General features: G+C 43.8%; 1 long non-coding RNA gene across 1 annotated transcript; it reads right to left on the reverse strand.

Annotated features, from left to right (window-relative positions):
* Positions 1–12,833: 12,833 nt before the first annotated feature.
* Positions 12,834–18,472, reverse strand: LOC135519380 (uncharacterized). The gene is made up of 3 exons (XR_010452288.1): positions 17,981–18,472; positions 14,009–14,221; positions 12,834–13,814 (listed from the first exon to the last, which is right to left on the reverse strand). It is a non-coding gene; the product is annotated as an uncharacterized LOC135519380 (long non-coding RNA).
* Positions 18,473–24,137: the final 5,665 nt, after the last annotated feature.

Consider the following 24,137-nt stretch of genomic DNA (forward strand, 5'->3'; position numbering starts at 1 on the left):
GATGACAATCTTGGATGCACAATATATCCTGATGAAGAGACTAACAGGGTAGCTTGTGACTATTTTAAATAAGCAAAGATTATTCACATTTTCACATCAAGAACACTTAGTATGCGTAAAGCTCTCTATACACAACCTTAAGTAGAGAGTTAGTCTTCAGGTGACGTAACAAAGAGATACACATATTTCTGTCCAAACTAAATTGAGTCAATAAAATGTTGAATTTACTTCCAATGATTAAGATAATTTCTTTGCACATATGTAGGTAGCGTGCAATGTACAGTGGGGGTTCTTTAAAATTAAATTGTGTGTAATTGACATGTTTTTATTTTCTCTTGAAGGAGAAAAACATCCTGTTCTTGGAAGAGGTTAATAGTTTAACATAAGGTATGGAGATATACAATATAAATAACATGCGTGCATACTGCCTGAGAGGCAACATCAGAGATGTATTCTAAATGTTACCATGGCAGCAACACAGGTCCACCTAAACTGGTGCTGCTGGAATTCTCAGGGAGGGTTTACTGCCAGAACAACAAGAACTCATTAATTTGTGAGAATCTTTCTTTAGCAACATAAATTCATCCGCTCATGAACAAAGAAACTTGTCACATTTACTGTTCTTTGCTATTTCAGGACAGACAGTCCACCAAAACTTGACAAAATAACTTCCCAACAGCATTTTCCCACTTTTGAATGAAACATTATGACAATTATTTCTGTTATGCCTGTCATGAACTATATGAATTGGTTATGTCAATGTATAGAAACATTTGTTATAGTTATGAATCATTCATTGTTAGCAGGGTCCAATTGTTAACATCTTAAATGAATAAGTGTGAGACAGTAGGCTACTGTTGTTCAAATCCAATTGTATTTGTTTAATGCGCAGAATACAACAGGTGTAGATCTTACCATGAAATGCTTACTTATGAGCCCTTAACCAACAATGCATTTCAAGAAATAGAGTTAAACTAAAGTAAAAAATTAAAAGTAACACAAAAAAAACAATAACAAGGCTACATACAGGTGGTACCGGTACAGAGCAAGCAAGCTTTTGTGTCACAGAAATTGAGAAACAGAAGAAACACCGAAGTGGCTGCTGTCTCTTGTCTTATTCTGGCATCTCTTTCATGATTCCCTTTTCGTCCCATGGGGCAACACAAGACAATTTCCTGAAGTAGCCAAACGTCGCAGCACCTCTGTCCCGATGCACTCCGGAGTCATAAAACATTCAGCATGCCAGATATCACATGGGGATTGTACCTGGTTGTTTCCTTGCCGACAAACAACACAGAAAGTGTGCAAGGCTGGGAGGCATCACATCAATCTTTTATAAACCTGAGTGTCAGCGGTTTCAGAGCCGATTCTGTTTTTGCTCCCTGACAACCCAAGCTTATAGCTTATAGCCATCAGTCGCAGGGAAGGGAAGGACAATGATGAGGTACAAGAGATGGTGCGGTATCAGCCCTCACCTTATTGCCAATTATGGTTAGTACAATGCAAGCAGTTACCGTAGCTGTATGGTTTCACTAGCCTAAATTGCTTCCGACACATCCACCTGGTCTGTCTATTCCCAGGCACATCCTGGCAATCATGATATCAGGAGATGTGGAGCTACACAAATCACAATAAACCCACTTTATAGGCCTGTGAATCCTGTAGCCGGATCATCTCTACCGTAGCCTCTGCCATCCTCTCTCATGGGTGATAAACATGGTAGAAAAATGAAATGTTCTAATAAAAAAATCAGTTGGATGAGGGTTTGTTACACCCTTCAGTATCAAAACTCTTTCGGACACACAAGCCGATATTGGTATTGTATTACAGATGTGTAACAAATGCGTTGACACAGTAATAAAGGGATTTCTTGTAAGTTTGCAAATTGGCTGGATAACTTGTCACCTTATCAGCTTGTCATTTGGAGGCTCCCGAGTTGCGTAGCGGTCTGAAGCACTGCATCTCAGTGATCGAGGCGTCACTACAGACCCTGGATCGATCTGTATCACAACCGGCCTTGATCGGGAGCCCCATAGGGCGGCACACAATTGGCCCAGGATTGTCCGGGTTAGGGGAGGGTTTGGCCGTGGTAGGCCGTCATTGTAAAATAAGAATTTATTCTTAACTGACTTGCCTAGTTAAATAAAGGTTCAATTACAAAACTTGAATTATGTTGATGGATCTTTTCAGAAAACAGTATGAATTCCTGAATGATTAAACATAATATAGTTCAGGTTTGATAGTACCTAACTGCTTTGACTATGCTTCTTCATTACAACATATGAGAAATCACTGCATGAGGTCTTTAAGAAGCAATTTTAGTCATTTTCATCAGAACATCCTCATGCACATTAGTACATTTTGTGTAGTACTTTTAATAAACCTACATCAGTTTTGGATTTGAATGTGTAGTGCACAGCATGACAACCAAGCATTGTTGCATTGATTTTCCTCTTATCCTGTGGGACTTTCTTCCCACACATTATGATGACAATTGGCCCATTCAGATGTGTCAGTGTTGCATAGACCACGCGATGGAAGCAGGACAGAAGCAACAGGCAGTGAGTGGCCGTACGATCAGAAGCTGAGTTGTTTAATCTAGCCCCAGTGATTTGTCACAGGGCTGCCATGCCAATCAGCTGGCTTCTGAAGAGACAGACCAGCCAACCTGTTCATTCTCCTTTTCATCGCCCAATGATAATTCCTCCGAATATCAAAGCACATATTATACCTAGTATCCCTAGTGTGCAGGGAATAGATTGCGGCGAACCGAACATCTCACTTCATATAGGCTTAAAACTCAGCAAGAAGCTGTTCTTTGCACCCTCTGCTTTTAGATAACACCGGATAACATTTTAATCTGCGCAAAGGTTAATTAAATGACAGAGAGGAGGAGACCGGAGTCAAGGATGGCTCTGTTACTAGAGCTATTAAGTAGGAGAGAATAAATGTCACCTTGCTCGCGTACCCTCTGCCAATCCCCCGACATTTCAGATACTCATTAACGAGAATCACTTGTTCTTGATCTTTACTTAAAACTAACATGACAATTTTTACTCTGTCCCTTGGAAGCTGTTTCTTTCTGATTCTTTATGCTTTCCCGCTCCTGTGGCATTCGATACAGTACCGTTTTTTTCTGAAAAGGATAAGTTCAAGCTAGTTGGGTTTCCAATTCCTCAGAGTCCCAGGACAATTTTCCAAGAGATGGGTCCTTCCACCACCACCCTTCAGATGTACATTGATCAATATTGATAAAGTCAGTGTATGAGAACAAAATCAAATGTCTTCTCAAATGATTTGTCCTCTACAATGTGGTGGGATTGACAAAATACACAATAGAGGCAAGAAAGAGAACACCTTGTCTCCAGGCAGTGTTTCAAGCCAAACGTCAGAACAAAAACTTTGAAAAGCAATAAATTGCAAGAAGAAGAAAGTTAGGAGGAGCAGGAGCTGTATTGTCGACACAATATATCCATGATGGCGCTTAAACTTCCAAGACGCTGTAGTTTTCAGGGATCTTTATGAGGTAATGGAAGAAGACACCGCTGACAGCTGAACACGTCCACGTTCATGAGACTCACACTCTGATGGTGAGCGAATATTAATGAATGATTTGACTTAATTACAGAGAATACGGCAACCTGTCAAATGAGGATTAATCAGTTTGGATTGCGAACAGATTAGGCCTGGGTTGCGTTAAACTATTTCTGGATGCGGTGCTTCTATTGTTTCCTCAGAGGGGAGCGACGCCTCCGAAATTAATCAAACAAACGACAGCAGGACAACTACGGAATGTGGGCCTGTGAAGGAATGATTATTAACATATGACAGCCAACTCCACTGACACTTGCTCATCATTAAAGACTGCAGAAACTGATATAAATTGATCAGCTACAAAAGTTGACAGCTGAGTACGTGTCTTCAAGTCTAAATTAGACAGAATTATGTTGAAAATGAAGCAAGAAATTCTAACAATTGAAACGTATTCAGTCAGGGAAACAGTGTGGGACGTAACAACTAAATTAACTCAGAAATACCGGCCTGTATGAGGCAGGCATGCAATTTGACTATAATCCATATGAACCTAATGAGAAAACGACAAGTTTCTGTAATGAATACGATGGAAGACCGAGAGCTGGTTTCAAGCACAGGGAACAGCAGGTGTATATTTGTAAAGGACCACAGGAGGTGGCAGGTAACTGGGTCCAGGGGCAGGCAGAAGGTCATACACAGGGGGTCCAAAAAGGCAACAGTACAGGCAAGGAAAAGACTAGTAACGTACTCCAGGAGATTAGGCAAGAGGTTGATAATAGGAAATCCAATAGGCAAAAGTACAGGCAGGGAATAGGCAAAAAGGTGTCGTTAGTGAGGCAGGCCAAACTATGATACACAGGAGGACTAATACGGGAAAACCAGCACTCCGAATAGAAATGTGTATCAAAACAAACAATATGTCACAATGATAGGGTGCAAAGAACTGAACTAAATAGTGTGTGTAAATGACATACAGCTATGTGAACAGTAGATCAGAATTCAGGTGATTGGGATCTGGAGAGTGAGCTGCGTTCAGGGGATCTATGTGTTTGAGAGTGAGCTGCGTTCAGGGGATCTATGTGTTTGAGAGTGTGAATTGGGAGCAGACGTTACAGTTTATTACCAACTCCATCCTCAAAACAATGGTGCCCTGATTACAAACAACTCACAACATGATTATTAAATAAATCAATAAAACAGAAAGAACTTTATTAACTACAGGATACAGCAGATACAGGCACACAACATCTCAACAACCCTAATAAAGCACTACAATCAACCAAAACACTTGCAAACCTCAGTGAATTATTCAAATAAAAAATATATAAATAAAAACAAAACATTATTTGTAAACTTTTGTGGGGTATATATACAACTGCATTGTTGGTTAAGGACTTGTAAGTGAGCATTTCACTGTAAGGTCTACTACACCTGTTGTATTTGGTGCATGTGACAAATATACTTTTGATTTGAATTCATCCCTCATCAGTGTTCTAAACTGCCCTATTGGCACCAGGGATGGGGTGTGAGGGGCATTACAACTGAAGGCTGATTTACCTAGGTTGGTAGTAGAGAGACCAGGGACCTCAAGAGTTAACCAACCCTGTGAGGGGGTTTGGTGCCCCTTATTTTTATGGAGAAGTGAGATATGTTGGAAGCTTCTGCAGAAAAGCTTGGAAACAAAAAGGGAGAAGTGAAGTGATCTAGATGCAATATGTAGAAATCGCTCTGCCATTTCCTGGTTGCTAAAATTCTAATAGTTCGCTTGATTTTAGTTTGTGACACAAACAAGTATAGTGTAGAGAATCATTGTACCATCTATGTGAAACATATTTTCCATAACCAAAAGTATTGTATTTGTCTATTTGAAGCTGGTGTACAAAATCAAAAAGACGCAAGAACAAAACTTAAGAACGGGAGCATAGAAATAGCACACATAGAACATATATACCGTTTCTTAGACTTGCTTTCAATGAGAATGACATATCTATAACTCACATTTCTGTGACTTTGGTCAGCTCGCCAAAAAAGTGACACATTGCAGCTTTAAGAAAGGTCCAGCCAACCTTCTGACAATGCCTCTACCAAACACAAACTCCAAAACAGCAGTCAGAGACAGACATAACAGTGAGCTGCTGGGCATGTTCTCAACTCATCTCCAAACAAATGATTGATAAGAATTGTGTTTTCTTTGAAACAACCCCATCCCTTTTCCCCTCCTCTCTCAGTTGCATCCTGACACCATTAAGAAAAGCAAGAGATCTCTTAATTATCACTTCCTCTTCAGTGTAACAATTAACACTTTGAATACACCATGAGATACGTGCGTCAATTGAAATATCTGACCTGATTGCTCATCAAAGAACCATCTGTGGATGGATGTATAATGTGATGCTTGGCTCCAACAGTTTGAGGCCGGGGGTATCAAAATAAAATCAACACTTTGCCGTTCATGAAAATCTCTCTGCAAACTATAGATGATCATTTTCGTCATTATTTGCTCCTAACCCTATATTTTCCCCCTTACAGCCCTGCAATTATGTATCTGGCAGAGCTGTGCAAATCGATGCTGATGGTGTTGTTGACTTCTGTTGTCTAGGTTATAACGATGGTCTATTTTATTATCCTCTTATCCACCAATTGTGTCTCTAAGACTGCGTTTAGACAGGCAACCCAATTCTGATCTTTTTTTCCCACTAATTGGTCTTTTGACCAATCACATCAGATCTTTTCAGAGGTGATCTGATTATTTAAAAGACTACTGAATTGTGTCGCCTTTATAAACAAAGCCGAAAACACAACTGGCATTAGTGCTGATTTGGTGAATAAGAAAGGCCTAATCAGAGTAGTTATCTATCACAGACACTGGGGTTTATTTGAAGTTAGTTGAAGCTATTTGAGTAATATCATCATAGCCAGTGGTGTCCTTTTTTAATTGCTGGGGCTCCCTCTTGGCCTGTCTCCACACACAATGGATAAGACTCATGCAGGTGCCTGCTGCCTCGCCGAGCATTAATCATCTGTGTCTACTCAGGGGCTCACGCTCCAAACAGCACGGCATCCTAGGTGAAGGTTGCCTGACAGCAACATGCAGAACTCCTAAATGTTATCTTCCAAATCCACAAGGGCCTGGAGCACAAGCAGCCCCGAAAGGACGACAGAGGATCCCATCTGGTGACAATGACATAATTGAACTATACAAGATAATCGTGCCTCCTCTGAATAGAGAATTTATTAAAGGGGTATAATTAATTCCCCAGCTTCTTTTCAGGTCCAAAATGTCATATTTCATATTATATATTTTCAGATTTTCTTCTGCAGTATTCCTTGGTCAGATGATACAAATCAGTTTCTGTATATGCTCTTGGTTCTGTTTGTTTTATCATGATTCATGCCCTATTGAAGAAGGGAAGACGCATGATGTATTTATGGCTTTAAACTGTATCTCTTATTCCTTCCGATACAGAGCTCTGTAAGAGACAGAGTGCTTTAGTAGTTGGCTGCTGAGTAATGATGCTAAATGAAAAGTGGCACCAGCATCAACTGTGGTCCGCCCCTGGTGCCAGTCTTTGCTTCTTTATTAGCCTTTTACATAGGATTTGGTGCACCGCTGTGACAGGCCTGACAGGGAACAAGGACAGGGGAAATAAGATAAACACACAATTCATCACGCACACATTTTTGTCTGATGTATGATGAGGGGCCGTCTTGATGTCTTAACGTGAAACGTTACAATCCATTAGCTCTCGTAACAAAGATAGCCATCAATGCCACGGCAACTCCAGCTTGCGACATGGGTTAATTATCTGCCTTAATTGTTACTGACCCTCCCTCCCCTTGCATCCCCTACCGGGTACGTGATCTGCATTACCACACTAACCACAGATGATTTTGTGAATGCAGCGTGCACAAATTTGCATTCAGTGTGCATTTCATTACCTTGTGGTGTGAGGAGCTAAACAAAATGTTGCATTTGCACGCTCATCCATAATTGCCACCTGCCGCGCCTCAATTTCCACCTGCCTTGGCCTTCACAAATGTAACTTTATCTTTACTGTGAACACAGCTGTGCATTACCTCCACTTCCTTATGCCTTTCAGGTTCAATGATGCCTCATGTCATGCTTGTTACAGTGGTCTTATTACGAGCTTTGATTGTGCTGGTTAATATTTGTTGGAGTGGAGAAAGGTGTCTTGAAACATGTAGCTACTGTCGGTCCCGTTTGTTGGAAGAATTAGAAACGAGTGTGTGCCTCTTTGCCTTTTGTGCCTGGGACAATAAACTATTGTCTCATTCAGGTAGGGTAGTAGGGTAAAAGGCCAAATAACACAGTATTGGGGACTTCTCTACCTCCTGTAATTGCCTTCCAATATAGACCCCCTGGGTAGCTGGTTTGCTATAGGCCTATCTCTGGAAAATAAAAATCTATGCCACATGAAAGCCAACATCCACTTGTGTTCCTGGTGTGCTGGTAGGATGAAAGCTGGCTGGGGTTAGGCAATATTACTGAAAATGTCATTTCCAATTCCCTGGCACAGCTTCTCCACACAGTTGAATTGCATCCAGTTGGGGCTGAGATTGTAATCTGTCAGGGGGATGAGTATGGTGACAACCAGCAAGTTTCAAAACACAGATCGCAAATCACAAAGGTGGATCTCATCTGTTTGACTGTTGTGCCTCAGATTACAATGCAGAAGAACCAGCAAAGCGAGCAGACTAAGGGTGGAGGTCACTGCAAGCCACAACATTCTTTTCTTAGAACTTTTCCTTTAGGCTTTTTTCCTTCAGGTGTATGATAGGAAGAAAGACAGGAAGAAAGACAGGAAGAAAGACCATCAGCCATCATCAAGTTTTTTCATGGCCAGGACACCGTTGTCTATTTCAGACCCTGATGTTTATTTCAAAGACCGCTCCTTTCAGTCAGTGTCCACTAATAATCTGCAGTTTAGGTCTGGTACTTTACCCACGCACCTATGATCCCCCACAGCATCCGAAGGAAAACATACATAACATTGATGACTGTGGACTATTAATAGTTTAAAAGGAAATATGTATTTCTTATTTTCTTCATCTCTGTCCTCCCCCTCCCTCTGAGTTCTTCAGCTTCCAGGCCAGTAGCAGTAGAGCGCTGAGCTGTGGGGAGTGTGGGCTGAGGGCGTGGGTGTCCTATGTTCTCCTGGCCCTCACCCACTGGGGTGAGTCAGAGCGGAGCTTGAAGTGGAGCTCATACACACACACCACCGCTCAACTCCCTTACACTCACTCACCACAAAGCAGAGCCACCTTCTTCCTCAAACTCTTCCTCGCCTATGGGGGGTCTTCAAAAAAACAATCTTACAATTATAAAACATTTTTTGGATGTTTTTTACTCTCCTTAATGCTAGGCTGTTGCTCTTTTTCTTCATATAGTATGACGCACGCACTGTTCAGATCTGACTTTCCCAAAGGCCCAACACAGCTTGGCATCATCATCTGATGCATTTTTCTAGCAAATCCTTTTAACATGGTTTGCCATGTGTGTTTTCAGATACAACCCGTCATACAACTAGTTCCAATAATGATGATTAAAATGTGCAGGAGTGATGCCGATTAGCATGAGCAACAAAACCTCAGCAAACCCACACAAATGTGCAGGCATCATTCAGACTAAATGGATCATCAACCGCAGCATAAATGCAATCTCAATACTTCAATGAAACACCTTATTTTCCTGAATTCGGAAGAAAAAAAACCTTTAAGTTAAGGTCTAACTGCCCTGGAGAAAAATAAAATCGAAACCACTCAGGCAATACGGGATGATATAGGAGCCCATCAACACTGGGATAAATATGAATGAGACAGGGTCAACTGGCCAGTAAAGTGTAGTCTCAGGGAGCCAATACAGCAATGAATACTATGGCAAGAGCCCATCTGGGGGTTGGTGGTGGATATTCAGAGGGGAGCAGATTGCTCCATTATACCAGGCTAAAGTTGGGCTAAATAAGAGAGGGCTAAAGCCAATACCCCCCCCCCCCCCCCCCAATTTAAACCAGGGAGACAGCGGCAAACACCTCCCAGGGAAAGAGGGTTTGCGATCAATTTACAGATTAATAACCAGGTCGGAGAGTGGTGAGGAGGGTTACACTCTATCCACAGTAAAAACCCTGAAAAATGTGACACAAACCCCCCCAGGGAGCAGCCATATTTAAGGAGATGGAGCATCCGAAATCCGCTCTGTCTGGTTTTGTTGTGGGATCCAAGGGACACTGCCTGCTGCCTCGACAGAGTGCGTTCCAAATGGCAACCTATTCCCAATGTAGTGCACAACTTTGAGCAGGGCCCATAGAGCCCGAGTCAAAAGTAGTGCACTACATAGTGAATGGGGTGCCATTTGGGACACAACTGTGGATTTGCACTGTCAGTGGAGGATCAGGGGGAAATAACCTCCGCATGCACCTGGGGAGTCAGTCTATTGGTCTGCAGCTGTAAAGCCAGCCAGCACAGCCATCAACATGGGGCAGGGAGATAAGCCAAAAGCTGTCACGTCTTGTTGAGGACTGTATTGTTCTGGCCACTAAAGTTATTTCTCACTGAATGGCCAATGTAGAATACAATCTTCAGCTATCTTGCATTGAGGCAACAATACCTTAATTGTAATTCTGATCCTGTCCTCTGTTGGTTGGTTAATTACAATAGTAGTTTATCTTTCAAAGGGAACGTTTAAATTGATATTTACTGATATTAATGTCAACATTAGACAATATTTAAAATTGCATCTTTATAGGCCTTGGCTATGTCTCACTTTTCACCAGTTGAGCATTATTTAATTCATAATCTTAATTCATAAATGTTCTCAGGCTAATTAAATCTGCTAAATATAAGATTGTTTGCTAAAGCTACAGTATATTACTGGCAGGAATGTTCTTCATGAACCATACAGCAAAGATTGAAAATGCATAACTACTCCATAATATCCTTTTTGATTGCAAATTAAACCCCACTTTGTTTACTCAGTCATAGAGTCCACTTCTATTCCCGGTTTGTCTTATGAGTTCATTGGAGTGTTTTACATAATTTCATTTTTAGTTCTCCCCTCAGTAAGCCAGATTCCAGTTTGAGGGTGCCTGCCTACACATCTCAACAGCTCCAAACAGAGCTCTCCTTTCTCAGCTGCATATGCAGGGCTGTGGCACTGGCCCTCCTCTTGATGAACGCTGCCTGTCCTCCCACACAGCAGTTATGTAAAGATAACAGGGTATCAGAAAACCTGTCACTTCACAGAAGTAGGCAACATGAACGTCAGTAACTGGCTTCTGTAAAGTATCAATCAGTCTGGGGTTACAGGGAGAGGGTTTGCTTTACCTGAACCTGGCCATTCTCTCTGCTGCATTGACGCCATGGAGGTTTTCAAGCAATTCCCCACACAAACGAATCAGACAGCGACAAACAGAGAGATATTATGTAGGTAAATAAAGATACAGTGCATATGGAAAATATTCAGATCCCTTTTCCACATTGTGTTACCTTACATCCTTATTCTAAAATTGATTTTTTTTTAAATCCTCATCAAAGCGAAAATAAATTTAAAAAAAAAGTTGACAAGTGTACTAAAAATAAAAACAGATACCTTTTTTACATAAGTATTCAGACCGTTATGAGACTTGAAATCAGGTGCATCCTGTTTAAAAAAACAACTAGGCAGGTGAGTTAAGAACAAATTCTTATTTACAATCACAGCTTACCAGGGAACAATGGGTTAACGGCCTTGTTCAGGAGCAGAACGACAGATTTTTACCTTGTCATCTCGGGGATTTGATCCAGCAACCTTTCGGTTACTGGCTCAACACTCTAATCACTAGGCTACCCGCCTCCCCTGTTTCCATTGATCATCCTTGAGATGTTTCTACAACTTGATTGGAGTTCACTTGTGGTAAATTCAATTGATTGGACATGATTTGGAAAGGCACACCCAAGTATATAAGGTCCCACGGTTGACAGTCAGAGCAAAAACCAAGCCATGAGGTTTGGGAATTGTACAAAAGAATTGTCCGTAGAGCGCCAAGACTGGCTTTTGTCGATGCACACATCTGGGGAAGCGTACCAACAAATGTTTGCAGCATTGAAGGTCCCCAAGAACACCATGGCCTCCATCATCCTTAAATGGAAGAAGTTTGGAATCACCAAGACTTTTCCTAGAGCTGGCCGGCCGGCCAAGCGTAGCAATCGGAGGACAAGCTCCAGAGTTTCTCATCAAGGCAAAGGGTGGCTACTTATATTTTGATTTGTTGAACACTTTCTTTGGTTACTACATGATTCCATATATGTTATTTAATCGTTTTGATGCCTTCTATTGTTCTACAATGTAGAATGGAATGAGTAGCTGTGTCCAAACTTTTGACTGGTACTGTATGTAAATGTGATATTTCCGTTAATTTTTTTATACATTTGCAAACAATTCAAAAACTTGTGGGAAAGTGTGTGTAGATTGATGAGGGGGGAAAAAAAGATTTATTCAATTTTAGAATAAGTGTAACGTAACAAAATGTGGAAAAAGTAGAGGGGTCTGAATACTTCCATGTAGATAATATGTACATGGAAAGAGAGAGGGGTGGAAAAAGTGGTTGATTGAATATGAGCATACTGTACTCGGCACATAACGAGGTGCTTTAAAGTTCACTTGTTTGTGTATTGCTTTGTTTGGGGGGGGTGTTGTTGTTGAGGTTGAAAATAGTCACGGGCAAGAGTGGTGCTCTAAAGCTGGGTAATTTATGTATTTGCTCTTGTTTATCATGAATATACTGTACATTTGGAGATCACTAATATCCAGGCACTCAATAAAACATTGGATTATTTTATTGGCTCAGAAGGTAAAGTCAGAGAGGACATCAACAAATTTGCTGTAAGGAAGGGCATTGTTTGAGTGCTCAGCCTCAAATCGATACCCCTTGCTAGGCTTTAGCTAACCTGATCTTTACTAACGCACTGAGAAGCCAGCAGGGAAAAAATAAGACCATTGGAACGCAGACCCTTGTGTCCCATGTTGCTCCCTCAATTGACTGACTGACCTAACCAGAGCAGCGACTGTTACAACCCAGGGAATTGATTTTACTCCACCAACTCTGTTTGTTCCAAAGGGCACCCTATACCCTTTATAGCACCCTATACCCTTTACCCATTGATCTCCAAGATGGCATAGCAGTTCAGACGTCTTTTGTCCTCGTCTTGTCGTGTCCCATGTAAATATATATATATATATATAACTTTTTTCATACATTTTATTTTTATTTTCCATAAACTCATCTTCAAAACACTCTCCTGCAACCCGCCTCACCAATTTATATTTATAAAAAAGTATTATTTACCTCAAATCTGTAATCCTCCATGAAGTTAGCCAGAAGCTAATCCAGAAGCTAATCAGAAGCTAGGTCAGAAACTAGCCAGAAGCTAATCCAGAAGCTAATCAGAAACTAGGTCAGAAGCTAGTTAAAGCTTTCGTCGATTCCGGAGCAAACATCAATTATTCCGGAGCTAGCCAGCTGAAGAGTTCCATCAATCACTCCTGGGCTGCAGTCACCTATCCGGAGCCGTTTTACTGCCTACGCGGAGCCCCGCCTAGCTCCACTCCTATTCTCCAGGCGCTCTCTTTTGACGACTTCTGTAACCGTAATAGCCTTGGTTTCATGCATGTTAACATTAGAAGCATCCTCCCTAAGTTTGTTCTATTCACTGCTTTAGCACACTCTGCCAACCCGGATGTTCTAGCTGTGTCTGAATCCTGGCTTAGGAAGACTACCAAACATTCTGAAATTTTAGTTCCAAACTACAACATTTTCAGACAAGATAGAACTGCCAAAGGGGGCGGTGTTGCAATCTACTGCAAAGATAGCCTGCAGAGTTCTGTCCTACTAACCAGGTCTGTACCCAAACAATTTGAACTTCTACTTTTAAAAATCCACCTCTCTAAAAACAAGTCTCTCACTGTTGCAGCCTGCTATAGACCACCCTCTGCCCCCAGCTGTGCTTTGGACACCATATGTGAACTGATTGCCCCCCATCTGTAACAATACAGAGGCGGATGCAAGTTGCAAGCAACGATGGTTTAATGAATATAGTTCACAGCAGCAACAGGACAGAGTGTACTCAGACGGAATCCGACCCAGGGACTCGGGCGCATCTCCCGATGATAACGTGCTGAGAAAACCAGGGGAGTGTGTCCGGATGAGTAGGAAGGAGCACAGCAGATAATCCACACAAGAGAAGAGCACGGACACACGACACAACCTCAGGGAAGAAACAACGATCTGACAACAAGAAACACTGGTTACAGAACATATAAAGGGAAGATAAGTGGTTCCAGCTGGCGCAGACAATCAGGCCGAGATTGGGAACCACGCCCACACAAACACGAGAGAGAAAGAGAGAGGGAGGCAGTGGATTCATGAACCGTGACAATACCCCCCTAGGAACGCCTCTTGGCGTTCCCAGGCGAATTTACCTGTCGATTGAAATCATCGATAAGGGAGTGATCCAGAATGTCCCTAGCAGGCACCCAACTTCTCTCCTCCGGGCCGTAACTCTCCCAGTCCACCAGGTACTGGAATCCGCGTCCCCTCCTTCTAGAGTCCAAAATACGATTGACAGAAAAGGTGGTTTCCCCATCAACAAGTCGTGGTGGCGGGGGAACCGTGACCGGCGGGTTAATGCGTGCCTGAAACACAGGTTTTTTTTAGACACATGAAAGGTAGGATGAATTCTCCTATACGCCGGAGGAAGCTTGAGCCGGACCGCCACCGGACTAATGATCCTGGTGACTTTGAACGGGCCGATAAATTTGGGGGCAAGCTTGTTCGAAACGGATCGGAGTGGAATGTTCTTAGTAGAAAGCCACACTCTTTGGCCAACGACGTATACCGGAGGCTTCGACCGGTGGCGATCGGCCTTAGCCTTGGTGCGCGCCCCCACCCGGAGAAGAGTCTCACGGGCTCTGCTCCATGCGTGACGGCACCTCTGGATGAAAGCGTGAGCGGAGGGAACAGTGACCTCGGACTCCGTACTGGGAAAGATAGGTGGCTGGTAACCTAAACTACACTCAAACGGAGAGAGACCCGTGGCTGCCACTGGCAACGAATTGTGAGCGTACTCAACCATAGAGAGTTGTTGACTCCAGGAAGACGGATTCTTAGAAACCAAACATCGCAACACTCTCTCCAAATCTTGGTTGGCCCTCTCCGTTTGACCGTTGCTCTGGGGATGAAACCCTGAAGACAGGCTGACACTCGCTCCCAGTAACCTACAAAACTCTTGCCAAAACTTGGACAAAAATTGGGGCCCCCGGTCAGAAACTACGTCCATCGGCAGGCCATGTAAGCGAAAGACGTGATCCACGACAGTTACCGCTGTCTCCTTGGCAGATGGTAATTTAGGCATGGGAATAAAATGAGCCGCCTTCGAGAACCGGTCCACCACGGTCAAAACAACCGTCTTGCCCTGGGAGGGCGGGAGGCCGGTAACAAAATCTAGCGCGATGTGGGACCAGGGTCTCGAAGGGACCGACAGCGGTTGGAGTAACCCATCTGGGGGTCGATTAGAAGTCTTCCCAGTGGCACAAACCGAGCAAGCCAAGACAAAACTGTGAATGTCACGAGCCATCAGTGGCCACCAAAAGCGTTGCTTAACCAAAAAGCTAGTGCGGCTGACTCCTGGATGACACGCTACGTTGGAGCAGTGCCCCCACCGAATAACATCGGACCGACCCCTCCGGCACAAACAACCGATTAGGCGGGCAACCGGGCGGAGGCGTTACCCCTTCTAAGGCCGTTTTGACCCTCAATTCAACCTCCCATGTGAGTGTGGAGACCACTAGGGTCCCGGGTAGGATGCACTCGGGAGTGGATGGGCGTTCGGAATGGTCAAAAATGCGAGAAAGGGAATCGGGTTTGACATTCTTGGAACCCGGGCGATACGAGAGAGAGAAGTCAAAACGTCCGAAAAGAGTGCCCACCGCGCCTGCCTGGAGTTGAGTCGCTTGGCGGTTCTGATATATTCCAAATTCTTGTGATCGGTCCAAACTATAAAAGGTACCCCGAACCCTCTAACCAATGGCGCCACTCCTCCAGTGCTAACTTCACTGCCAACAACTCTCTGTTGCCAATGTCGTAGTTGCGTTCCGCAGGTGATAACCGATGGGAAAGGAACGCGCAAGGGTGCATCTTATCGTCAGAAGAGGAACGTTGGGAAAGTACCGCACCTACCCCCACCTCTGAAGCGTCCACCTCCACCACGAACTGACGCGAGGGATCGGGAGCTATGAGGATGGGAGCCGAAACAAAGCGGCTCTTGAGTTTGGCGAATGCAGCCTCGGCTGTATCGGACCACCTGAACATCACTCTGGGGGAGGTTAAGGCGGTAAGAGGAGCGACTATCTGGCTAAAGTTGCGAACGAAACGCCGGTAGAAATTGGCGAATCCCAGAAACCTCTGTAGGGCCTTACAGGAATCTGGGCTTGGCCAATCCAACACAGCCTTAACCTTGTCGGGATCCATGCGAATACCTTCAGTCGAGACGATGTAACCTAGGAATGGAACGGATTGTGGATGAAAAATGCATTTCTCCGCCTTGACAAAAAGTCCATTCTCCAACAACCTCTGAAGCACTCGTCTGACGTGCTGAACGTGTTCCTGGAGAGAAGAAGAAAAAATCAGTATGTCATCCAGGTAAACATATATGAACTGATCAATCATATCTCTCAGCACGTCATTGACGAGTGCCTGGAAAACCGCTGGGGAGTTGGATAGCCCAAAAGGCATGACCAAATATTCGAAGTGCCCTCTGGGGGTGTTAAACGCGGTCTTCCATTCGTCCCCCTCCCTTATGCGAACCAAATGATATGCATTACGTAAATCCAACTTAGTGAACACGGATGCTCCCTGTAACCTTTCAAAGGCTGAGGACATCAACGGTAAGGGATAGGTATTCTTCACTGTGATGTTATTCAACCCACGGTAATCAATGCAAGGACGCAGAGATCCGTCCTTCTTCCCCACAAAGAAGAACCCCGCCCCCGCTGGAGAAGAGGAAGGACGAATGAATCCAGATGCCAGAGAACCAGAGATGTATCTCTCCATAGCCTCCCTCTCAGAAACAGAGAGTGAATATAACTTGCCTTTAGGCGGAGACTCACCTGGCAATAATTCTATTGCACAGTCTTAGGGACGATGCGGTGGAAGAGAAGCAGCACGGGACTTACTGAACACCTCCTTCAGGTCGAGGTATTCAACGGGCACGTTAGACAAATCCACTGCCTCCTCTAGAAACACAGAATCAGACACAGACGAACAAGCAGACACTAAACAGGACTCAAGACACTTGTTACTCCACATGGATATAGAGTTATGACCCCAGTCAACTCTGGGGTTGTGTTGGGTGAGCCAAGGATGGCCGAGAACTAATGGTGCAAGGGGTGAGTCCATGAGTAGAAATGATAGTGTCTCAGTGTGATTGCCAGAAGTGATGAGTGTGATAGGTTCAGTGGTGTGAGAAATGTTGGGGAGTTCTTGACCATTGAGAGCGTTGACGGATATCTTGTGCGTGAGTGAGGTGATAGGGATCTGGAGTTTGTGAGCGAGCTTGAAGTCCATGAAATTACCCTCTGCTCCTGAGTCCAGTAAGGCTTGGGTGTCGTGTGTGTGGGTGGCCCATCTTAGTCTTACCGGGAGGAGAGTAGATGATGAGGTTTTCTCTGTGGTGACACCACCCGATAGTAGCCTCATGTTTACTACCGGGCCTGATCTTTTACCGGGCAGGAGTGGATAAAGTGGCCCGCTCTACCACAGTAGAGACAGTCCTTGGGATCTCCGCCTCTCCCTCTCTTCCCGGGAGAGGCGAGCTCTCCCCAGCTGCATGGGTTCGTGAGCGGAGGCTGAACTGGCCGTGTTCCCGCCGCTGGCATGCCAGCCCTCCGTGTCATTATACGGTCTGTTAGGGCATGCTCGGCGGCCAATACAACTCAGACGAGCGTCGACCCTCAAGGCTAGTTCCACTAGTCCATTTAAACTCCTGGGAAGGTCCAGAACATAAATCTCCTTCTGGATCCGGTCCTCCAGCCCATGCAGGAACATGTCCCACTGCGCCTCCTCGTTCCACTGACACTCTGCGGCCAGAGTGCGGAATTGGATGGAGTATTCCGATACTGAACGGTCTCCTTGGCGAAGGTCAGCGAGTAGTCTGGCCGTCTCCCTACCCGCCACGGCCCGATCGAAGACCCTTCTCATCTCCTCGGAGAGTGTCTGGAAAGAGGTGCAGCATGGGTCCTGGTTCGCCCACACCGCCGTTCCCCAAAGAGCCGCTTTGCCTGATAGCAGTGTGAGTACGAATGCTACCTTAGACTGTTCACGGTTGAAGGTCCGTGGCTGCAACGAGAAATGCATGGAACATCTTGTAAGAAAAGCTCTGCAATAGTCAGGATCACCTGAATAACCCTCTGGTGTCGGTAGCCGTGGCTCTAGCTGGGAATCCGGCTCTGGCGGGGCGGGTTGAACTGCCGGTGTAGGTGGCGCAGCGGAACCCCTCAGATGTTGCAATTGTTGGGTCAGCTGGGATACCTGCGTCGCAAGGGCTTGTACTGCCCGACCTGTGCTGGAGATGTTCTCCTCTTGTTGATCCATTCTCGTGATACTGCGGGAAATGAATTCGGTCAGACTCGTTGAACTCGCTGCATCCATGGTCTGGTCAGATCGTTCTGTAACAATACAGAGGCGGATGCAAGATGCAAGCAACGATGGTTTAATGAATATAGTTCACAGCAGCAACAGGACAGACAGACTGTACTCAGACGGAATCCGACCCAGGGACTCGGGCGCATCTTCCGATGATAACGTGCTGAGAAAACCAGGGGAGTGTGTCCGGATGAGTAGGAAGGAGCACAGCAGATAATCCACACAAGAGAAGAGCACGGACACACGACACATGATCTGACAACAAGAAACACTGGTTACAGAACATATAAAGGGAAGATAAGTGGTTCCAGCTGGCGCAGACAATCAGGCCGAGATTGGGAACAGAGAGAGAGAGAGAGAGAGAGAGAGAGAGAGAATTCATGAACCGTGACACCATCTATCTTCAGAGCTTGTGCTGCTAGGCGACCTAAACTGGAACATGCTTAAAACCCCAGTCATCCTACAATCTAAACTTGATGCCCTCAATCTCACACAAATTATCAATGAACCTACCAGGTACCTCCAAAGCTTTAAACACGGGCACCCTCATAGAGATCATCCTAACCAACTTGCCCTCTAAATACACCTCTGCTTTCTTCAACCAAGATCTCAGCGATCACTGCCTCATTGCCTGCATCCGTAATGGGTCAGCGGTCAAACGACCTCCACTCATCACTGTAAAACGCTCCCTGAAACACTTCAGCGAGCAGGCCTTTCTAATCGACCTGGCCGGGGTATCCTGGAAGGATATTGATCTCATCCCATCAGTAGAGGATGCCTGGATATTTTTTTTAAATGCCTTCCTAACCATCTTAAATAAACATGCCCCATTCAAGAAATTTAGAACCATGAACAGATATAGCCCTTGGTTCTCCCCAGACCTGACTGCCCTTAACCAACACAAAAACATCCTATGGCGTTCTGCATTAGCATCGAACAGCCCCGTGATATGCAGCTGTTCAGGGAAGCTAGAAACCATTATACACAGGCAGTTAGAAATGCCAAGGCTTTTTCAAGCAGAAATTTGCTTCCTGCAACACCAACTCAACAAAGTTTTGGGACACTAAAGTCCATGGAGAATAAGAACACCTCCTCCCAGCTCCCCACTGCACTGAAGATAGGAAACACTGTCACCACTGATAAATCCACCATAATTGAGAATTTCAATAAGCATTTTTCTACGGCTGGCCATGCTTTCCACCTGGCTACTCCTACCCCGGTCAACAGCACTGCACCCCCCACAGCAACTCGCCCAAGCCTTCCCCATTTGTCCTTCTCCCAAATCCGTTCAGCTGATGTTCTGAAAGAGCTGCAAAATCTGGACCCCTACAAATTAGCCGGGCTAGACAATCTGGACCCTTTCTTTCTAAAATTATCTGCCGAAATTGTTGCCACCCCTATTACTAGCCAGTTCAACCTCTCTTTCGTGTCGTCTGAGATTCCCAAAGATTGGAAAGCAGCTGCAGCCATCCCCCTCTTCAAAGGGGGGGACACTCTCGACCCAAACTGCTACAGACCTATATCTATCCTACCATGCCTTTCTAAGGTCTTCGAAAGCCAAGTCAACAAACAGATTACCGACCATTTCGAATCTCACCATAACTTCTCTGCTATGCAATCTGGTTTCAGAGCTGGTCATGGCTGCACCTCAGCCACGCTCAAGATCCTAAACTATATCTTAACCGCCATCGATAAGAAACATTACTGTGCAGCCATGTTCATTGATCTGGCCAAGGCTTTCGACTCTGTCAATCACCACATCCTCATCGGCAGACTCGACAGCCTTGGTTTCTCAAATGATTGCCTCGCCTGGTTCACCAACTACTTCTCTTATAGAGTTCAGTGTGTCAAATCGGAGGGTCTGCTGTCCGGACCTCTGGCAGTCTCTATGGGGTGCCACAGGGTTCAATTCTTGGACCGACTCTCTTCTCTGTATACATCAATGAAGTCGCTCTTGCTGCTGGTGAGTCTCTGATCCACCTCTACGCAGATGACACCATTCTGTATACTTCTGGCCCTTCTTTGGACACTGTGTTAACAACCCTCCAGGCAAGCTTCAATGCCATACAACTCTCCTTCCGTGGCCTCCAATTGCTCTTAAATACAAGTAAAACTAAATGCATGCTCTTCAACCGATCGCTACCCGCACCTGCCGGCTCTGGACGGCTCTGACTTAGAATACGTGGACAACTACAAATACTTAGGTGTCTGGTTAGACTGTAAACTCTCCTTCCAGACCCATATCAGATATCTCCAATCCAAAGTTAAATCTAGAATTGGCTTCCTATTTCGCATCAAAGCATCCTATACTCATGCTGCCAAACATACCCTTGTAAAACTGACCATCCTACCAATCCTCGACTTTGGTGATGTCATTTACAAAATAGCCTCCAATACCCTACTCAACAAATTGGATGCAGTCTATCACAGTGCAATCCGTTTTGTCACCAAAGCCCCATATACTACCCACCATTGCGACCTGTACGCTCTCGTTGGCTGGCCCTCGCTTCATACTCGTCGCCAAACCCACTGGCTCCATGTCATCTACAAGACCCTGCTAGGTAAAGTCCCCCCTTATCTCAGCTAGCTGGTCACCATAGCATCTCCCACCTGTAGCACACGCTCCAGCAGGTATATCTCTCTAGTCACCCCCAAAACCAATTATTTCTTTGGCCGCCTCTCCTTCCAGTTCTCTGCTGCCAATGACTGGAACGAACTACAAAAATCTCTGAAACTGGAAACACTTATCTCCCTCACTAGCTTTAAGCACCAACTGTCAGAGCAGCTCACAGATTACTGCACCTGTACATAGCCCACCTATATTTTAGCCCAAACAACTACCTCTTTCCCTACTGTATTTAATGTATTTATTTATTTTGCTCCTTTGCACCCCATTATTTTTATTTCTACTTTGCACATTCTTCCATTGCAAATCTACCATTCCAGTGTTTTACTTGCTATATTGTATTTACTTTGCCACCATGGCCTTTTTTGCCTTTACCTCCCTTATCTCACCTCATTTGCTCACATCGTATATAGACTTGTTTATACTGTATTATTGACTATGTTTGTTTTACTCCATGTGTAACTCTGTGTCATTGTATGTGTCGAACTGCTTTGCTTTATCCTGGCCAGGTCGCAATTGTAAATGAGAACTTGTTCTCAACTTGCCTACCTGGTTAAATAAAGGTGAAATAAAAAAAATAAAAAAATAGTACCTTACTTTTGACCAATGCCCTGGTCAAAACTATTGCATAGGGAATAAGGTGCCATTTGGGATACCTACTGTGTCCCTGGGCAGACTTACAACCCCACAGGAATTAGAATCAGCTGAGGCTAACTTTGAAGAAACTTGTCATCTGTAACCCTGAAAACAACCCAGATGACAGATGTAAAATGTTTTTCAAACGTTTTCGCATTTCACAAAGGAAGAAATCTAAGGATGGTGATAAGGATATATAAGAATGTGAAATTAAAGTATGCATACTCTTTTCAAATTGTCCAAATGCTTGCCACCACCTGTCCTGTCAAAATACTGCGTTCTACTTTTCATTATCTGTATGCAAAACATTACATTTTATCTGTAATTTAAAAACAACAAATTATAGAAACACACAGATTTTTACCTGGGTGGTTTTAATTATTGTTATCTTCTCCCAGGCCTGCTCTTGACTGCACTCACCTTACATTGCCTATCTGACTTGAGCATGGCTGCCTCTCCATAGATTCCAGAGAGCAACTGACTAGTTACTTTTTCAACAAAAAAGTTTCAAATAATTGACTTCCCTCATGACAGCATCAATTTATAATAGTTTATTTTTTTCCACCACACCTTGTGGCTAGCTAGTTAGTGATAGGACAAGATTCAGTGTCATTCATTTGTTCCACTCTGCATCCCAAAAGTCCCAAATGTGGCAATGCCTTCTGTCACAACTGTTGAATACAATTATATTTGAAAGTACTCTGCTGATTTTCCATGGGGTTGATCCTTCAGCTGGTTCAAATCTAAGACAAAAATATCCACAGCACAGTATTATTAATGCAGTGCAGTCAAAATGTGACTTTTCTGTATTTTATATGTATTTCCAGACTATGAGGTTGAAATAATACTGTGAAAATTATGATGCCCTTATAGTGTAAGAGCTATTTGAAAAGACTGCCTGAAATGTCAGCCTCTTTTGGTGGGATGGTCACATAAGGTAAAATAGTTTATAGACCAATAAAAAAGTGAATTCCAAACCTCTGTGCCAATAACAGCTAGTTTTCAGTTCCCCCCTCCCCACTCAGACCATTCGCCGCAAAATCCTTGCTTGAGAAATTTATTTTTGACCATTTTAATTGAAAACAATCACAGCAAGGTACTTAATTGTCACCGAACAATTATTTGATATCGAGAAAAAGAAAACGGTTTCATTGGACCATTAAACTGATTAAAAAAATAGGTCTCTGTGTATGCCAATCAAGATGTATTTGCTCATGACCTAAAGTACGTGTACAAGACAGAAAAGCACATGCACGCAATGAATGCATACCAATAAAGTCTTGCAGGTGTTCACGTGGTTTTGCACATGTGCCAGGTGAAATTTCAATTGCACCACTGGCACTCTAAAAACTCGGGTAAATAATACTTTCCTGTGGATAAATTGTTTCAAATGTTGCCCAGCTGAAAGACGAACCGGTACATTCACATGAAATGTTATTCAACATTCTGGCAGAGTTTTGTTTGACTTTAACAATAATTTGTATCATAGTCTGTCTGATTTGGCAACCTCCCCCTATCTGTCAGTCAGTTGCAGACGCGCTGCCTCCCCCTCATGTTGCCGACTGACTGGAAATAGAAACATAAATATACACACCGATAACTAACAACCTAACGCAGCCGGTAAGGACAATTTAATGGTTTATAAATGTAACGTTAACTATTTTCTTGAATATTCTATGAATGTAATTAGCGCATCCAATGTAGCTAGCTAAACGGCTTTCAATGGCGAGAAAGGCAACGTTGACGAAGCTTTGGCCTAGCTGAAAGACTAGCTAATTATAGCTATCTAGCTAACCTGACGAATAAAAACAAGGGATTCTCCCTGACAAGTTTTTTTGTAAGCACGTGTCATGCGAGCATAGTCGTTATTTAAAAAAAAAAAAAAGTATACATACATATATGGATTTTGTTAAACTGGTGACGAACCTTTGTAACTTAGTCAGCTAACTCAACTGTTATTTTACAGAAGTAGTTAGCTAGCTATGTGGCTAGCAAATGCTCGCTAACCATGTGAGGCCTGCCATAATCGCGTTCTGTGGCGCTAAGGCAAGGGGGCGGTAACGTTAGGTGACTTGGTTTGGGAGCTTGTCACCAGTTTGCACATTTTTCTTGCCAGTGTCAGTGCACAATGGCCTAACGAGTTAGTTAACTAGCCAGCTAGTTGCATACAGTAATACTGTATATGAATAAACAGTCGAGGTAGATGTGACCTGGTCGAGTTACTAGCGTAGTTAATTGTTAACAAGTTCATGCTCTTTGAAACTGACTCGCCGAGTTTAGGCACATGCAACATTGACTGGGTGAATGTCATGAAACCAGTTTTAATCATGGCATTAACCAATTGAGTTAGAAAACCATGATGCAACTATCATTCTGAAGATTAAGATGCCTAGTTTATTAAAGGGTGTGTGGTATATGACCATTTTATACCACAGCTAAGGGCTGTTTTTATGCACAGCGGAGTGCCTTGATATAGCCCTTAGTCTTGGTATCCAAGGTGTCTTATTGCTATTATAAACTGGTTACCAACGTAATTGGAGAGAAAAAATAAATGCATTGTCATACCCATGGTATATGGTGTGATGTACCACGGTTGTCAGCCAATCAGAATTCTGGGCTCAAATCACCCAGTTTATAAAGCACATTAT

The sequence above is a fragment of the Oncorhynchus masou genome, chromosome 29 (genome assembly GCF_036934945.1).
Source record: "Oncorhynchus masou masou isolate Uvic2021 chromosome 29, UVic_Omas_1.1, whole genome shotgun sequence".
Lineage (NCBI taxonomy): Eukaryota > Metazoa > Chordata > Actinopteri > Salmoniformes > Salmonidae > Oncorhynchus > Oncorhynchus masou.